We start from the raw sequence: 16,593 nt of genomic DNA on the forward strand, positions 1-16,593 counted from the left end.
GGGGACGGGGGCGAGAGGGTCAGATCTGAAGAAACTCCAGGGGCATGAGGCAGACCCAGCATCCATGGACAACCCAATATCCACTCACATGAGCCTGTGCACCACCCACGCATCGGGGCTGCACTGGTTGTCTTGTCCTTTGGCATCCAGTGAGGACCTCCCAGGATGGCTGTTGGCATTTTTCTCACTGACCATTTAGCAGGAATAACAACTGTCTTTGCCTCCAAACCTGGCTATGTTTCAGTTGAGAAGACTGATTCCATGCAGTCAACCTAATATGCAATATCTCATGGTGCTTGTAAGTCCCCAAGAAGGAGGATGGGGCCCTTGCATATGTGGCAAGGTAGTGCCATAGAAGGAAAAGTTTCTGAGTCTACAATTGAAGGCAAATGGAACCAGTTCAAGATTTTCCTCAAAGAATAACAGTGGTTAAGTCCTGCTCCCACACCAAACTCCTTATTCTATGATCCTCTGGTCTTCTAAAGAGTGCTACATTGCTCTTCATGTTAAAAAAACTTTGAACTATGTCCCACAGAGCAAGTCTGGTGGTCTATTTGGTGATTCTACTCTGTGTTGCATTTCTAGTCTTTGACCTAACCTTGACCTTGACCCTGATCTTGGGTACTTGCTTGGTTTTCCAGGTTTTCACATCGCTTATCATAAACCATGCCCTCCCCAGCTCCCAGGCCAGGCATGTAGCAGCCTTTATCTCCCCTTCTTTACTAGGGTGTCAGTCTCAATGTCTCAGTCACCCTACTTATCAAGGGCACAACAGTCACATACCTGGAGGTTCCTAATCTCCATGAAACCCTCAAACCACACCCTTCCTCATTTTGCCTAACATGAAGTGAGTCACAGGTAACATGGCATCCTCAGGGTCACACCATAAGCACCAGATGGAGGAGGGTTTTGCCTGGGATGAGTCAAGGTATTACATTAATGGGACCAGGTTGGGCCAGTGACTGGCTGGGATCCCTTCTCGTCAACATGGAATCCCTTCCTTACTCGTTTTCCTCCCATGACTGGTATGGTTAGACCATCCTGGGGAAAACTCACCCTTCTCTTCACTAGAGGAAGGGTGGTGGGGGAGGAAATAACTTCTTCTGCAGCCTAGAGGTAAGACCCAGAGGACCACAGGAATGGGTCTGGAGGGCAAGTGGCCATAGCTAAGACTTTAAACCAGAGAAGAAAGAGGGCAAGGAAACCAGATCAGTTACCAATGCTAACATCCTCTGGGCATGTCAACACTGGGAAGATGAAAATGGAAAACATAAAGAGGAAGTATCACTTTTGGCTTATGTTATGTACTTGGCACAGTGTTAATTTCCACCCTTGCACCTGCCCCGTGCCCTTCTCTGCTTCACAGAGGCCTAATGAACGTTACACAGTGTCCAATAGGCCTCCAATGAAGGCTATTATAAAACTGCAGAAACGATCATCATCACAGACTCTAATTTGATAAGAACTTCCTCTCAGCCTGAAGTGAGTATTAACTATATTCGAAGGTCTAGGAATGTTGTCAGTGTTGTTTCAAAGGTTATCACTACGTGGGGGGAAGAAACGCACCATGAAAGGAGATTTTTCATGGTGAAGTTATAAAAGTATTTAGAGTTGAAAAAAAGGAAAGACACAAACATCAAGAGATTATGAGTGACAATGAAATTAGACTAGTTAGCAGAAACAAAGCAGGGCCTCAACCAGGTGACAGCAGGACTGATTTTTATGTAAGGTTTTCAGGTCAAGTCTATTAAAGGAACAGCTGGGCCCATGAGCTTTCATTGCAGTGCTATTTCTCTGCATTGAATACTGGCTAAAATTAATGGGGCATATGATAGGGCTGGAAAATTTTTATTAAAATAGAGTGGCTTTTGTGGTAAATTATGGTAGCTAGGGGTTTAAGGTTGAGGGGAGGGGAAGGTCCTGGAACATTTCTTCCACCAATTGCCCTAGCAATTATATCCATCTTTGGAATCTGAATGCCTGTCTTCTAATCCCAAGTGAACTCGGAGCAAGTGATTTAACCTTTTTGTCCTTAATGTCTTCATTTGTCAAATGAAAATAGTGAAAATGCTGGCCTGGCATGGTGGCTCACACTTGTAATCCCAGCACTTTGGAAGGCCGAGGCAGGCAGATCACCTGAGGTTGGAAATTCGAGACCAGCCTGACCAACATGGAGAAACCCCGTCTCTACTAAAAATACAAAATTAGCTGGGCATGGTGGCGCATGCCTGTAATCCCAGCTACTCAGGAGGCTGAGACAGGAGAATCACTTGAACCTGGGAGGTGGAGGTTGCTGTGAGCCGAGATCTCTCCATTGCGCTCCAGCCTGGGCAACAAGAGTGAAACTCTGTCTCAAAAAAAAAAAAAAAAAGAAAAGAAAAAGAAAAGAAAATAGTGAAAATGCCTTATAGGGTTGGTGTGAGGATAGGTGAGTTCATATATGGAAAATACTGTCACATAGAAGGTACCGCTAGAGAGTTTACCATCATTATTATTATGGTCACCATTGTTATTGTATTCTGCTCTGGGAAACCTCTTGAATAGGGAATCTGTTAGAGCCTGAATGCACTTTACATGAGTCCCAAAGGTCTAAGGACCCAGGGAAAAGAAAATTGAGAAGAAGTAGAAGGAGAGTAAAGCTTCTATGAAGATTTTCTTGGACAGGTTTTCACTGTTTTCGAAAGCTTTTTCACACTATTCCACCACATTCTACCCTACCTGCAACCCTTATCAAAACACCCTCACCCATTGAACCAGGGTGTTTCCAATCATATTTCAAACCCTGCCTTTAGCCCAATGTTTTGAAGCAACACTGGCTACAACATCATCATTTGACCCTTCTCTCTCTTAGTTGTTGTGGGGTTTTCTCAATATATTTTAGATGATTTTAGGTTTAGATTTAGATTTTAGATTTTAGATGTGCCCCTCCTTTTGGCACACAACAGGGTTACACCTCTCGTCCACCTTGGGGGGTTGGTTGGGGCTAAGTGACTAGTTCTGGCCAATGAGTTGTGAAAGCCAATGAAGTGTGTCACTTGCAGGCTGAAGCATTTAATGGTCAATGCAGTTGGAGAGGGCAACGGTTCTATCAGCCTGCATCCTCAGTGGCTTTCATAATTGAATGGTATATGTGGTGTGACTCTGTTTATGTTACTAAATATATTTTATATTCATAAAACCTCTGGAAGGATATTCACTAAGCCCATAGTAGTGGCTCTGTCTATGGGGGTAAGATTGCCGGGATACTCCTCCACTTTTTAGTGTCTTGCTGGACTTCTTATAAGAAGCATTCATTATCTGTGTGATAATAGTTGTAATGACTATTGTTCATTGAGCACTTACAAAGTGCCAAGGATGCCACTAAGTTCGTGTGACAATCTTCACCATGTAACACCAGGAAGAAAGGGTTTTTTTGTTTATTGTTTTTGTTTTTTGTTTTTTATCATCCCTATTTAATGGATGAGTAAATGGAAGGACAGAGAGGTTAAGTAATTTGTCCCAAGTCACAGAGCTATGAAATGTCAGACTCGGGATTTGAACCCAGTTAGTTTAGCTACATGATGCATGCTCTTAGTCACTGCACTACAATCTAAATAACAATGATTTTTTGTTTTTTTTTTTTTTTGAGATGGAGTTGTGCTCTTGTTGCCCAGGCTGGAGTGCAGTGGCGCGATCTCAGCTCACCGCAATCTCTGCTTCCTGGGTTCAAGCAATTCTCCTGCCTCAGCCTCCTAAGTAGCTGGGATTACAGGCATGCACCACCACACCCAGCTAATTTTGTATTTTTAATAGAGACTGGGTTTCTCCATGTTGGTCAGGCTGGTCTCGAATTCCTGACCTCAGGTGATCCGCCTGCCTTGGCCTCCCCAAGTGCTGGGATTACAGGTGTGAGCTGCCGTGCCGCCAGTAATAATGATTTTTTAAAGCCTGTTCTTCCTTCAAGGCACAGTTCAACTCTCACTTTTGTGATGCCATTTCTGACCACACCATGCATTCAACAAACCTTCACTAAATACCTATTATGGTCAAAAGGCCTGTTTGCAAAAAGTATGCAAGTCAAATAAATTAGTCTTTGCCATCCAAGAGCTTCCAGTCTATCGGGGGAGGATAAAGCCACCTCAAAAACTAGAATGAGAAGTGCTGTACACAGCAACAAAGCCCTGTGTGGGTTCAGAGGAAAGAGAAGATACTTCCAACCTTGGGATGCAGAGTCGAACCTTGAAGGCAAAAAAAAAAAAGCGTCAAGAAAAGCAGATCATTCTGTTTGCCTGCAGCGAAGGGGAGGAACAGACAGAGCTGCTAAGATGGAGTCAGGGAGAGCTTGACAACTTGCTAGGGCTTTTCCTACTTTGGTAGGAAATGAGACTCCATGAAAAAATGTTGCGTAGACCAGTCATAGGACCAAGAGAGCAACTTAATGATAATAGCCAATGTTTATAAAGGGCCAGACAGGGTGCTAAGCATACTTTTACATTTAGCTTCATTAGCTAGGTATAAAATATAACTTGTGTGTATACATAAAATATGTAAGTATGTATAAAATATATAAGCCATACATATAAAATATAGTTAGTACAGACTAATTCCTTTAATCCTCCATGCAACCCTCAGGGGAAGGAACTGGCACTTTCCTAATTTTACAGAGAGCTGAAATAACTGTCTAGTTGGGCAGCACAGTTGGGTCTTGTACCCAAGCATCTGGCTCCAAAGTCTGCCTCTTTACCCACATAGCTCCACTACCTTTTGTGGGAGGCATGGTCTCTGGTGCCATGGTCTTCCCATGGGGTGGCTTGGGAAAGAGAGAGCCCAGAGAGGGAGGAAAGCTGGTTAGGAGACTATTGCAATACGTCAGGCCACCATCCCCTCCTACAGCATTTTGTTCAAAAGACTCTTGGCCCTTCATTCTGTTGTTAGCTTTTCACATTGTATGGGTATTCTTACCTCAAGTAAATGGGCAGCAACCCAAAGCAGGAGCCTTATAATACGAGTAATACACACACACACACACACACACACACACACACACACACGTCACATCACACAAAGGGGTTTGGATTAACCATTTTTAATAATTAATAGTTTCTGTTTTGATTTCAGGAGCAGATCTGTTTTTTGTTTGTTTGTTTGTTTGTTTGAGATGGGGTCTTGCTCTGTCACCCAGGCTGGAGTGCAATGGCATGATCTTGGCCCACTGCAACCTCTGCCTCCTGGGTTCAAGCGATTCTCCTGCCTCAGCCTCCCAAGTAGCTGGGATTACAGGTGCCCGCCACCATGGCCGGCTAATTTTTGTATTTTTAGTAGAGACAGGGTTTCACCGTGTTAGCCAGGCTGGTCTTGAACTCCTAACCTCAGGTGATCTGCCTGCCTCAGCCTCCCAAAGTGCTAGGATTATAGGCATGAGCCACCACGCCCAAGGAGCAGATCTTGATAATAATTACAGTAACCAACTACAATATATGGTGCCTTATAGTTCTACACTTTCCTGCAGAGGGCCAATCTAATTCTGACTTTTAGGACAACCTCCTGAGGGGAAAGAGGAAGCATTACTTTTTACAGAGGAGAAAAGAGATCAGGTGAGGTTAAGGACCTGCCCAAAGTACACAGTGCCTGAGCACTAGAATCTGGGCTGCAACCTAAGTCTCCGATTCCAAGTCCAGTGCTCTTTTCAAAGCCAAAGAAAATTTCAGATTTCCTCTGACAATGCTCTCCTAAAAGCACACCCTAACCTTCATGCTAAACTTTGCTTCTGAGAAGCTCAGGGTTTCAGAAATTTCATTTATCATTTCAGGCTTTAAAGTGGGTGGGCAGATAGGCCTGAACCTCGTTTTAAGGTGGCTAAACCTTAACACAATTGACTGGCAAGTGCTCGAGTGCAGACCTCGAGAGAAGCCTGTCGCCATCCACCATGTCCCTTCACATAGCAGCTTCCTACACCTCCCATTTTAAGGTTGCATTAATTCCATTGCCCTTGCATTCATCCATAAACACTTTGATGTGGACTTGGGTATGAAGTCACACACTGATTCACTTCTACTTCAAAGAAACTAATTATGAATGAACTCACCCCAGGGATGTCAAAACCCTGGAAATCATTGACAGTTCTCTACTGATTTTTGCAGGAAACATTTCTGGACATGATGGTATGAAAATACTGCCTGTGAACATGTCTAGCCAGTGCCAGGCACATCTAGTCACTCAAGAACCACCCATTTCTAAATGCTACCTGAGCCGGGCTCTGTTGTAGGTGCTGGGAATAGAGTAGTGAACGACACAGGTGAGGTTCCTGTTCTTAAGGAACCTAGTTGAGGGAGACGGAGAATGAATGAGTAAATAGATAAGAAGGTGTATTGGGTCCTGAAAAGTGCTATGGGGAAAATAAAACTAGTGGCATGACGGAAAGTGGCTGTGGAGTGACTTTAGATACAACAGTCAAGGAAGGCCTCGATGAGGAGGTGTCTTTTAAGGGCCAGTTATCCAAAGGGCTGCAGGAATGTCATTTGGACAATGGTGCACAAGGTCTTAGCTTGTAAAGGACTGAAAGAATGTGTATGTGAGTGGAATTTGAGCAAGAGAGAGAGGGACGAAGACAGAATTCTCGAAATGAGATTGATGGCCAGATCATGGAAGGTCTTTGTAGGCTGAAGAAAGGACGGTGGGTTGTATTCAAGGGAAATCAACAGGGAAGTTAAGGCAGAATGGCTTGGTCTCACTTGCATTTGTAAAAGCTGACTCTGGCTGCTGAGTGGAGAGTAAAGTGTAAGGGAGTATGTCTCGGTCAGCCCTGGTGGGGATCACAAAATACCATCCACTGGGGGTTCTTAAACCACAGACATTTATTTCTCACAGTTCTGGAGCCTGGAGAGTCCAGGGCCAGAACGCTGGCAGATTCAGTTCTTGGTGAGGGTTTTCTTCCTGGCCTGCAGTCAAGTGTTATCGTGCTGTGGGCTCAACAGAACCTCCTTGTACAAACACACGGAGGGAGAGCTCTGGTCTCTCTTTCTTCTTCTTTTTTTTCTTTTAAGACAGAGTTTTGATCTTGTCACCCAGGCGGAGTGCAGTGGCACAATATCGGCTCACTGCAACCTCCGCCTCCCAGGTTCAAGTGATTCTCCTGCCTCAGCCTCCCGAGTAGCTGGGACTACAGGTGCCCGCCACCGTGCCTGGCTAATTTGGATTTTTAGTAGAGATGGGGTTTCTTTCACTATATTAGCCAGACTGGTCTCAAACTCCTGACCTCAAGTGATCCACCCGCCTTGGCCTCCCAAAGTGCTGGGATTACAGGTGTGAGCCACCACGGCCGGCCTCTCTCTTACATAAGGACACCAATTCATGACCTCATCTAAGCCTACTCGCCTCCCAAAGGCCCCTCCTGATGCCATCACATTAGGGGTTAGGGCTTCAACACAGGAATTTGAGGGGGACACAAACATTCATTCCATGAGAAGGTGGGTGGAAAGTAAGAAGAGGCTGCTGCAGGTCTAGGTGAGAGATGGGAGAGACTGGTCCAGGCTGAGTGGAACTGAGGGGAGAGACGAGGGCAGATTCAGGTTGTCTTTTGGAGTTGGAGCCCACAGGACAGGCCCTGAATAAATGTTTCCATGTCTGTCTCCTTTTCTTCCTTTCCTCCCTTCCTCCCTTGCTACCTCCTTGCTGCATTTCATTTGTTGAGCTTTGGCATAAGGTATTTCTTAGGTAATCTACACCTTTCTCTCAATCCCTTTATTTTCAGACAGGGTGTCACTCTGTCACCCAGGCTGGAATGCTGTGTCATGAACACTGCTCACTGTAGCCTTTACCCCTGGGCTCAAGCGATCCTCCCACTTCACCCTCTTGAGTAGCTGGGACTATAGGCACCCTCACCACACCCAACTAATTTATTTTTTATAGAGAACATCCTCCTGCCTTGGCCTCCCAAAGTGCTGGTATTACAGACCTAAGCCATGGCGCTCGACCTTACATCTTTTTCTTTAAATGCACCAATCATAATTACATCCAAAACCAGGAAGATTCAGGTCAGTTTGACAAAACTTTCTTGAGAAGAGAACGTGTAGTGTGGGAAATGCTCAGCCCCACATCAGATGCTCTTTCTACGCGTTTCAGTTCAACGATGGGCTTTGATTGGTGGTTATGAGCACGGCACTGTGATTGGTTCTGGCAGTTCAGATGAAAAAACACAGCCCTAGTCCTCAACCATCTCACAGTGCACTAATAGAGAAAGACAGGCAAGGAGGCAAAATGCAATACAGGGAGACAAGTGAAACACAGATATCTGTAAGAGGGAGGGCACTGAAGCAGCACAGGGGACAGGGAAGAGGAGAAAGCTACCCGGAGCAGGTGCCTGCTGGCCTGGGTGTTAGGGGAGGGACAGTTCTCTGGTGGACGGGGAGAGAAGGGCATCTCGAGCACGGGGGAACAGCACAGGCAGATACATGGAGGAGTGAAACAGCATGGTTTGAGGGGCCACTGGCCACTCGGTGTTGCTGCAGCAAATGTTACAAGGGAGGAGGGTGAGACTGACAATGTAGGCGGGACCTAGATCATAATGGGCCTCATTAATTATGATGACGAGCTTGTGCTGTATCTCATAAGTGATGGGGACTCAGAGAAGGACTTCAAACAGGGAGAGACCAGCAGATTTCATCAAACCTCACACGCTCACCAAGCGTGCCTTTAAAATCCACAGACACATGTTACTGGGGAATATCTGTGAAGGTGTGTGAATGAGAGATGTTAAAAACATGTGGCTCCAAGGAAATGATATAATTTGGAAAGGGCAGAGAATGAGGAGAGGAAAAATTACAGCAGCCCGGGGAGAGATTCTCGGCCCGCTTCCAGCCCCTAGGGAAAGTTCGACATGGGAAAAGCAGCCCACGTGTTATGTCTGCAGTCAGGCAAGCCCCACTCCTGCACAGAATGGGGCAATTCACGCCGACTGTAAAGATGAGAGGTGCCCATTTTCCAGGGGCTGCAATGCCAAATCCAGTTGCAGTGAGAAGGTGGCTGGGCCAAGGTACACATTTCCTGTGGGCACACCATTAAGGCATCTAGTAAAAAAATCCTAATTGTGCTCAAAGGACTTTCACAGAGCTTAGCAGCTTGAATAGGGGCGTGGAACCTGCAGTTCCCAGGCCAGGTTGAGCGGAGCCTCGCTGCAGCCGGGAGGGTTTTAGGGGATGGTGGTATGAAAGTCTGCACCAACGCAGAAAAACAATGTTGATTTTAATTCCACTTTGATATAGATGGCACATAAAACTTGGTAAAGGGAGTGCTGCGAACTAAAGTCACAAGAGGGTGGCGTTACTCTGTGATGTTTCTCCCGTCCAGAATGAATGGGGATATCAAGGTTTTGACTTGGAAAAATTCACACAAGATTTCCAAAAGTTGTTGGAAAAAGTTCCAAAAATTCACACAAGATTTCCAAAAGTTGTTGGCTTTTGGTTTGCTTATAGAAATTGTAAGGGGGCAGCCTTGGTCTTTGTCATGGATAGAGGAGCAAGTCTGGGCCCAGGGCATGGCTAGGAAATGAGGTGGTAATTGTTGTATTATTTGGAGTTAGAATGTTCACTTATTCCCTATTGTCAGCTGCTACAAAAATCTTATAACTCTGCTGCCCAATAATCATGTCAATAGCTGTGCTGTTACTTAAACTTCTTTTTTTTTTTTTTTTAGGAGACAGAGTCTCACTCTGTCCCCCAGGCTGAAGTGCAATGGTGTGGTCATAGTTCACTGCAACCTCAAAATCCTGGACTCGTGTGGTCCTCCTGTCTCAGTCTCCTGAGTAGCTGGGACCACAGTCATGTGCCCCCATGCCGGGCTAATTTAAGAAAAACTTTGTAGAGATGAGGTCTTGTTTTGTTGCCCAGACTGGTCTCGAACTCCTGGCCACAAGCAATCTTCCTGCTGCTGCCTCCCAAACTGCTGGAATTACAGGTGTGAGTCACCACACCTGGCCTAAGTTTAAATGAACTAAAATCAAATAAAATTTAAAATTTAGTTCCTTGATTGCATTAGCCACATTTCAAGTGCTCAATAGCCGCATGTGTCTAACGGCTACCTTGTGGGAGAGTGCAGTAGAGAACTTCCCCTTCCCGTTAGGAAGTTCTGTTGGACAGGGCTATTGGACACACCAGCTTCTCGGTGCCTTTTCCTCAGACCGTAGACTCTGAGCGCTGCTTCCTGTGTAGTTACAACAAGAATAATAATTATGTTAATTGTCATGGGCCACATTATTGAGCTCTCACGCTGCCTGGCACTGTGCTAAAGCCTTTCTGTGTCTGGCAAATTGAACCACCGAGAAGCTAATTTTCTCATTGCCTTTTTCCTCTCCCAGCCTCAAAATCCAAGACGTCTGAGGCCGTCAGTCCCTGTGTAAGGAGAGGTTGGTATTGCAGAGCCAAAAGCCAAAGTCGACTGAAAACAACTTATCTGCCTTGTCTTTTGTAAGAAAACTAAACTTATGGATTGTGCTGGGTCTCATGGCGGGGATGGGGGAAGGCAGGAGAGAGGGAGAATGGGGCAAATTCCCCTGGCTTAAAAGGGGGCAAGGGTCAGAACGTCATTTTGGTAGTGGAGAGAATATCTGCCCCGCTCCTTTGCAGCTGGGCTCCCGGTGAGATTCCCAGAAGGGAATGTTTGTTGCTGCCCCCGGGGAGTCTGGACTCAGGGCCTGCATTTCCAGCCCTTGTAGAGGATTATTTGTCCTGAGCATGACACAGAAGCCCTGGAGTTGCTGGGCTTTAAGGGGCCACCAGCTGGGCCACCACTAGCCCATATGATGCCTTTGTGCTAATTAGAAAAAGGTACCCTCTTCCTTATTTAAATCATTTATTGTTAGGTTAGTATATTCCTAATATGGGCTGAATCACATTTTCCCAAAATTCATATGTTGACACCGTAGCCCCCAGTACCTTAGACTGTGACTGTGTTTGAAGATAGGGCCTTTGAGGAGGTAATTACATTAAAATAAGGCCAGGCATGGTGGCTCATGCCTGTAATCCCAGCACTTTGGAGGCCAAGACAGGTGGATGCCTTGAGGCCAGGAGTTCGAGACCAGGTTGGGCAACATGGCGAAACCCCATCTCTACTAAAAATCCTAAAAATGCGCCAGGTATAGTGGCTCATGCCTGTAATCCCAGCTACTTGAGAGGCTGAGGCAAGAGAATCACTTGACCCCAGGGGTCAGAGGTTGCAGTGAGCCCAGATCATGCCACTGCACTGCAGCCTGGGTGACAGAGCAAGACTCCATCTCAAAAAAAAAAAAAAAAAGTTAAAATAAGGCCATTAGTATGGGCCCTAATCCAGTCTCACTGGTGTGCTCGTAAGAGGAGGAAATTTGGGTTCACAGGGAGACATCAGGGACACGCATGCATGGAGGAATGACCTTGTGAAGAGGTAGCAAAGAGGCTGCCATCTGCAAGCCCAGGGGAGAGGCCCCAGAGGAAAGCAACTCTGTTAGTGCCTTGATCTTGGCATTCCGAACTCCAGAACTGCGAGAAAATAAATTTCTGTTGTTTAAGCCACCCAGTCTGTGGTGCTTTGTTGCAGCAGCCCAAGGAAACTAATATAATTACCATACAATTGGAACAGCTCGTGGCAGGGGGAGGGGGGAGAGTCTCTCCAGAACCTTTGCAGGGCAGCGGCCCTGATTACATGCGCTTTCGAGCTGAGATGCTCGCCTATTCACATGCAAAGTGTATACCTGGACATGTGATATTGGTAGGTGAAGAGGCCCTTTCAGGTTTAGAGGGAGGGACACATGGGAATGAGGTCTCCCAAAGCTGTGAATGGGGAAAAAGGACATGACCGCTAAAGCGAGGTAGGGCAGGGCATTGTTCCGTATCCTGCAAGTGTATGTGCCCATATACTTTACTGAGTGTATGCACAGCTGTGTGTACCTCGCTGCTCTAGGACATGGGGTGAGAGGCCTGGGACCTCCATGCCCACCTGTACCCTCCCATCAACCCCAGTCTAGTTCTCTGCTGTGAATGGTGTCCCTGTAGAGGAGATGCTGTTGTGTGGTGTGCAGCTTGACCTGCATATGGGCTTGGACCATGAGGAAATTGGCAGCAGCAGTGAGTTGCTGGAGGTAAAAGAGTACCATTCCCTATTCTAGCAATACCCTAGACAAGAGAATGGGCTTAGTATTCCCACCAACCTGATGGAATGGGAAACTGGAGGTAAATTTAATCAACAGAAACAGATGGCATGACCCTTCTTGCACATTGAAGCTTGTGAAATAAAATTCGTGCTTTATGTGTGACTCAGAAGTAGAGTCCCAGCAGGAAATTGATGGCAGGCTCAAATGGAGTGACTGGAGAGGGATTCATGGGGCCATTTGCAAAGATGTGGGCAGGGTTAAGGTGAACCAGCGAGAGATGAGGAGGAAGTCTGAGCGAGCAACAGCTGAAGTGGTTCCCTCCCTGCAACTGAGGGATGAAGAATAGAACCAGAAGGACAAACAGGAAAATCCAGCACACCTTCTAAACATGCTCATTCCATCTGTTTTTCCAGCAGTCCTCCGGTAAGGTCCAGTTATCCCCATTTTATAGCTACAGAAGCTTAGGCTTGGGGAGGAGTTTAAATGATTTATCTCAGTAGATTTTAGAATGCAACCTCTGTGAGGGCAGTAACCTTGTCTGTCTTGTATACAGTTATATTCCCACTGCCTAGAAAAGTACCTGGAACATAGTAGGTGCCCACTACATGTTTGTTGAATGACTGAATAAGTGAATCCCTCCAAGATCACACAGACTCCACACGATAGCGCTGGATTTGAACCCAGATTGATGGCAAAGCTCACAGGCCTAATGATCACAACCATGTTCCTAAACCAAGGCCTGTAGATCCCTGTAGGTCTAAGAGTTGGCCAAGGTGATTTTTAAATTTTGTGATTTTTGTGTATTCATTTCAATGATAGCCTTAAAAAGTTAATATTTGCATATGCTGGCTGACCCATGATCACATGGCCCATAAACAGGTACAGTGTGAGATTTTCAGGCCCAAGTCTGTTTCAATTCACTGTCCTATTGGCACAAAGTGGTGCCATTGTAATTATCTCGAGCTCATGAGAAAGGAACATGGGTGGACTTAATCCTAAGTGACTCATACATGATGCCTGTGAACGCCAAATGACATCATGGAGCTCCCTACAAACAAGAAAAGTTTGGGGCACCAGGGAGGTCAGAGCACCGTCTCCTTGTGGTCACTGTTAAAGCAAACGCCATGTCTCACATTAATGCTGTTGTTCTGATTTGTGCTTGTTATGCACAGGTTTTTGTTTTTTTATTTCAGTTTGGGTTTTTTTGGTTTTTTTTTTTTTTTTTTTGAGACTGAGTCTGGCTCTGTCGCCCAGGCTGGAGTGCAGTGGCCGGATCTCAGCTCACTGCAAGCTCCGCCTCCCGGGTTTACGCCATTCTCCTGCCTCAGCCTCCGGAGTAGCTGGGACCACAGGCGCCCGCCACCTCACCCGGCTAGTTTTTTGTATTTTTTAGTAGAGACGGGGTTTCACCGTGTTAGCCAGGATGGTCTCGATCTCCTGACCTTGTGATCCGCCCGTCTCAGCCTCCCAAAGTGCTGGGATTACAGGCTTGAGCCACCGCGCCCGGCTTTGGTTTTTTTTTTGAGACAGTTTTGCTCTTGTCGCCCAGGCTGGAGTGCAGTGGTGTGATCTCGGCTCACCACAACCTCTGCCTCCCGGGTTCAAGTGATTCTCCTGCCTCAGCCTCCTGAGTAGCTGGGATTACAGGCACCCGCCACCATGCCCATCTAATTTTTGTATTTTTAGTAGAGATGGGGTTCAGGCTGGTCTGAAACTCCCGACCTCAGGTGATCCACCCACCTCGGCCTCCCAAAGTGTTAGGATTATAGGTGTGAGCCACCGCGCCTGGCCCAATTTGGTTTTATAGTTGCATAGGAGTTTAGGTATAATTTTATACTTATGTACGTTTGGGCAACATGTAATTTAAACCAACCCTTAAAAGCCTTTTTTTTTTTCCTTTAAAAGGAGCCTAACAGAGGCAGCCCAGATATAATTAGGGGCGTCTGGGAAAAAAAGGAAAATCTTGATCTTTTTCCCCTAAAGCTGGAAATAGTTATTATTTATTGAGTGCTTACCAGTCATCGCACTGAGTTCTTTTCTTTTTCTTCTTCTTCTATTTTTTGAGACCGAGTCTCGCTTTGTCACCCAGGCTAGAGTGCAGTGGTGCAATCTTGGCTCACTGTAACCTCCACCTCCCGGGTTCAAGTGATTCTCCTGCCTCAGCCTCCCAAGTAGCTGGGATTACAGGAGCCCACTACCACGCCTGGCTAATTTTTGTATTTTCAGTAGAGATGGGGTATCACCATGTTGGCCAGGTTGGTCTCCAACTCCTGTCCTCAAGTGATTCATCCACCTCAGCCTCCCAAAGTGCTGGGATTACAGGCATGAGCCACTGCGCCCGGCCAGCACTGAGTTCTTTATCTGTGTCATTTCAAATGCTCCTAACTTTGCAATGTAAATATTATTTCCCCATTTCACAGAAGAGGAAGCTGAGGCTCATGGAAGTGTGTAACTTGTCCGACACACACAACTAGAAAATGGAGAACAAGGCTGGGCGCAGTGGTTCATGTCTGTAATCCCAGCACTTTGGGAGGCTGAAGCGGGTGGATCACCTGAGGTCAGGAGTTCGAGGCCAGCTAGCCAAGATGGTGAAACCCTGTCTCCACTAAAAACACAAAAGAAAAAAATTAGCCGGGCATAGTGGTGCACGCCTGTAATCTCAGCTACTGGGGAGGCTGAGGCAGGAGAATCGCTTGAACCTAGGAGGCGGAAGTTGCATTGAGCAGAGATTGCGCCACTGCAGTCCATCCTGGGCAACACAGCAAGACCCTGTCTCAAAATAAAAAAAGAAAAAAAAAGAAAATGGAGAACAAGGAATCAAGCCCCGTCTGTCTGACCTTAACAATGACATTCCTCAGTCTTTCCTGGCATCAAAATAATTTTTAAGACTGTAGAAGGATGGTAAAACACTCTTGATATGAATTCCATTTTGAAATATGACTAATTTCATAAAAATAAATAAAGGTTTGTAGATTTTTTTAAAAGTCCTCTACCTTCCAAGTCCATGTTAATAGGTGACAAGGGGTATTCCATCATCTACAGTGACTGTCAGGCTGTTAATAGTGATAAAAACATTTCAAAGTCCTATGTGGATACTGTCTAAAACTTCCCTCAACTTTGTACTGATCTATGGACCATTTCGTATTAACATGAATGTTAACTGGGGTGAAGCTGATAGTTTGGCTCTAATTATATTAAATGTTGAGCATCTTGGAACCTAGCATCTCTTCCCACTGAAAAACATTCCTGTGTGAGCAGAGTATGGTATTTGCTGAAAGTCTCCTAGAGTCACATGGCTGAAGCTTGGATGAAGGAGGACTGGAGGCTCTCAGCGTGGCGATCACAGAGAGCTGGGGCTACTCAGGGTACTGTAGCGGCTCATCCAGGCCCGCAGACAGCATTATGGGTCACCCTCAACCACAGAAGCAATTAAAGGCACAAGCAAGCCCTTTAGGTATATGGAAAATTCACATGCATCAACTCAAGTATACTTCACTTAGGGGTATGATCCTCAACTTAGAGATGAGAAAGCTAAATCTCAAAAAGGCTAAATGATTTGTAGACTTTTTATTTATTTATTTATTCATTCATTTATTTTTTAGACAGAGTCTCACTCTGTCACCCCAGCTGCAGTGCAGTGGTGCAATCTTGGCTCACCGTAATCTCGCCTCCTGGGTTCAAGCAATTCCCCTTCCTCAGCCTCCCGAGTAGCAGGGATTACAGGTGTGCACCACCACATCCAGCTAATTTTTGTATTTTTAGTAGAGACGGGATTTCACCATGTTGGCCAGGCTGGTCTCAAACTCCTGACCTCAAGTGATCTGCCCACCTTGGCCTCCTGAAGTGCTGGGATTATAGACAGGAGCCACCATGCCTGGCTGATATGTAGAGCTTTTGAGTTCAAGTTTTTGGACTAACTCTAAGTGTAGTGCTTATTTTTACAATTCTATTGGTTTCTTCAATTTGGGAGCTATAGACTCCTCCGAGGCCGTGTTGTGCTTACAAAGGAATCTACCAGTATATGCTTGAATTATGAGAAATGTAAATTACACGAGGGTGGGGATTTCCAGTTTTTTAAGAGCTAGAGCTCTGGACCTAGATATTTAGATTCAAATCTGAGCTCCATCATTAACTAGCTGTGTGACTTGGGGAAAGTACCTTAACCTCTCTGTACCCTAATTTCCTCATTTAGAAAATGTTTATATTGCTATATGATATGTAATTTATATAAATATTAATGGAATCTACATTATAGAGTTTTAGGAATAAAATAATGAGTACTATACACATAAAACACATAACATAATGTTTAATACAATAAGTATATGAAATGCTTTTAATATCTACGACTGTAATTATTAGTGCTTACCACTGAATTATTCAGCATACAGATTAATGCCTGATACATAGTGTACCCTTCAAATATTTGTTGACTGAATTAAATATATTTTTTCTTAAAATTTTTTTTACCATAATCCAGAAGTCATTACATAAAA

At 45.4% G+C, this 16,593-nt stretch overlaps 2 long non-coding RNA genes across 2 annotated transcripts in view; one reads left to right on the forward strand and one right to left on the reverse strand.

Moving 5' to 3' along the window:
- Nucleotides 1-2,301: 2,301 nt before the first annotated feature.
- The window catches only part of LOC105483663 (uncharacterized), a 131,306-nt gene continuing 117,014 nt past the window's right edge, over nucleotides 2,302-16,593 (reverse strand). Inside the window, exon 10 of the long non-coding RNA XR_011608946.1 lies at nucleotides 2,302-2,347. This is a non-coding gene — a long non-coding RNA (uncharacterized lncRNA). The remainder of the gene's footprint in view (nucleotides 2,348-16,593) is intronic.
- LOC139356530 (uncharacterized) lies at nucleotides 8,614-11,510 on the forward strand. The gene is made up of 3 exons (XR_011608521.1): nucleotides 8,614-8,712; nucleotides 10,331-10,439; nucleotides 11,345-11,510. It is a non-coding gene; the product is annotated as an uncharacterized lncRNA (long non-coding RNA).

The sequence above is a fragment of the Macaca nemestrina genome, chromosome 10 (assembly GCF_043159975.1).
Source record: "Macaca nemestrina isolate mMacNem1 chromosome 10, mMacNem.hap1, whole genome shotgun sequence".
NCBI classification, from domain to species: Eukaryota; Metazoa; Chordata; class Mammalia; order Primates; family Cercopithecidae; genus Macaca; species Macaca nemestrina.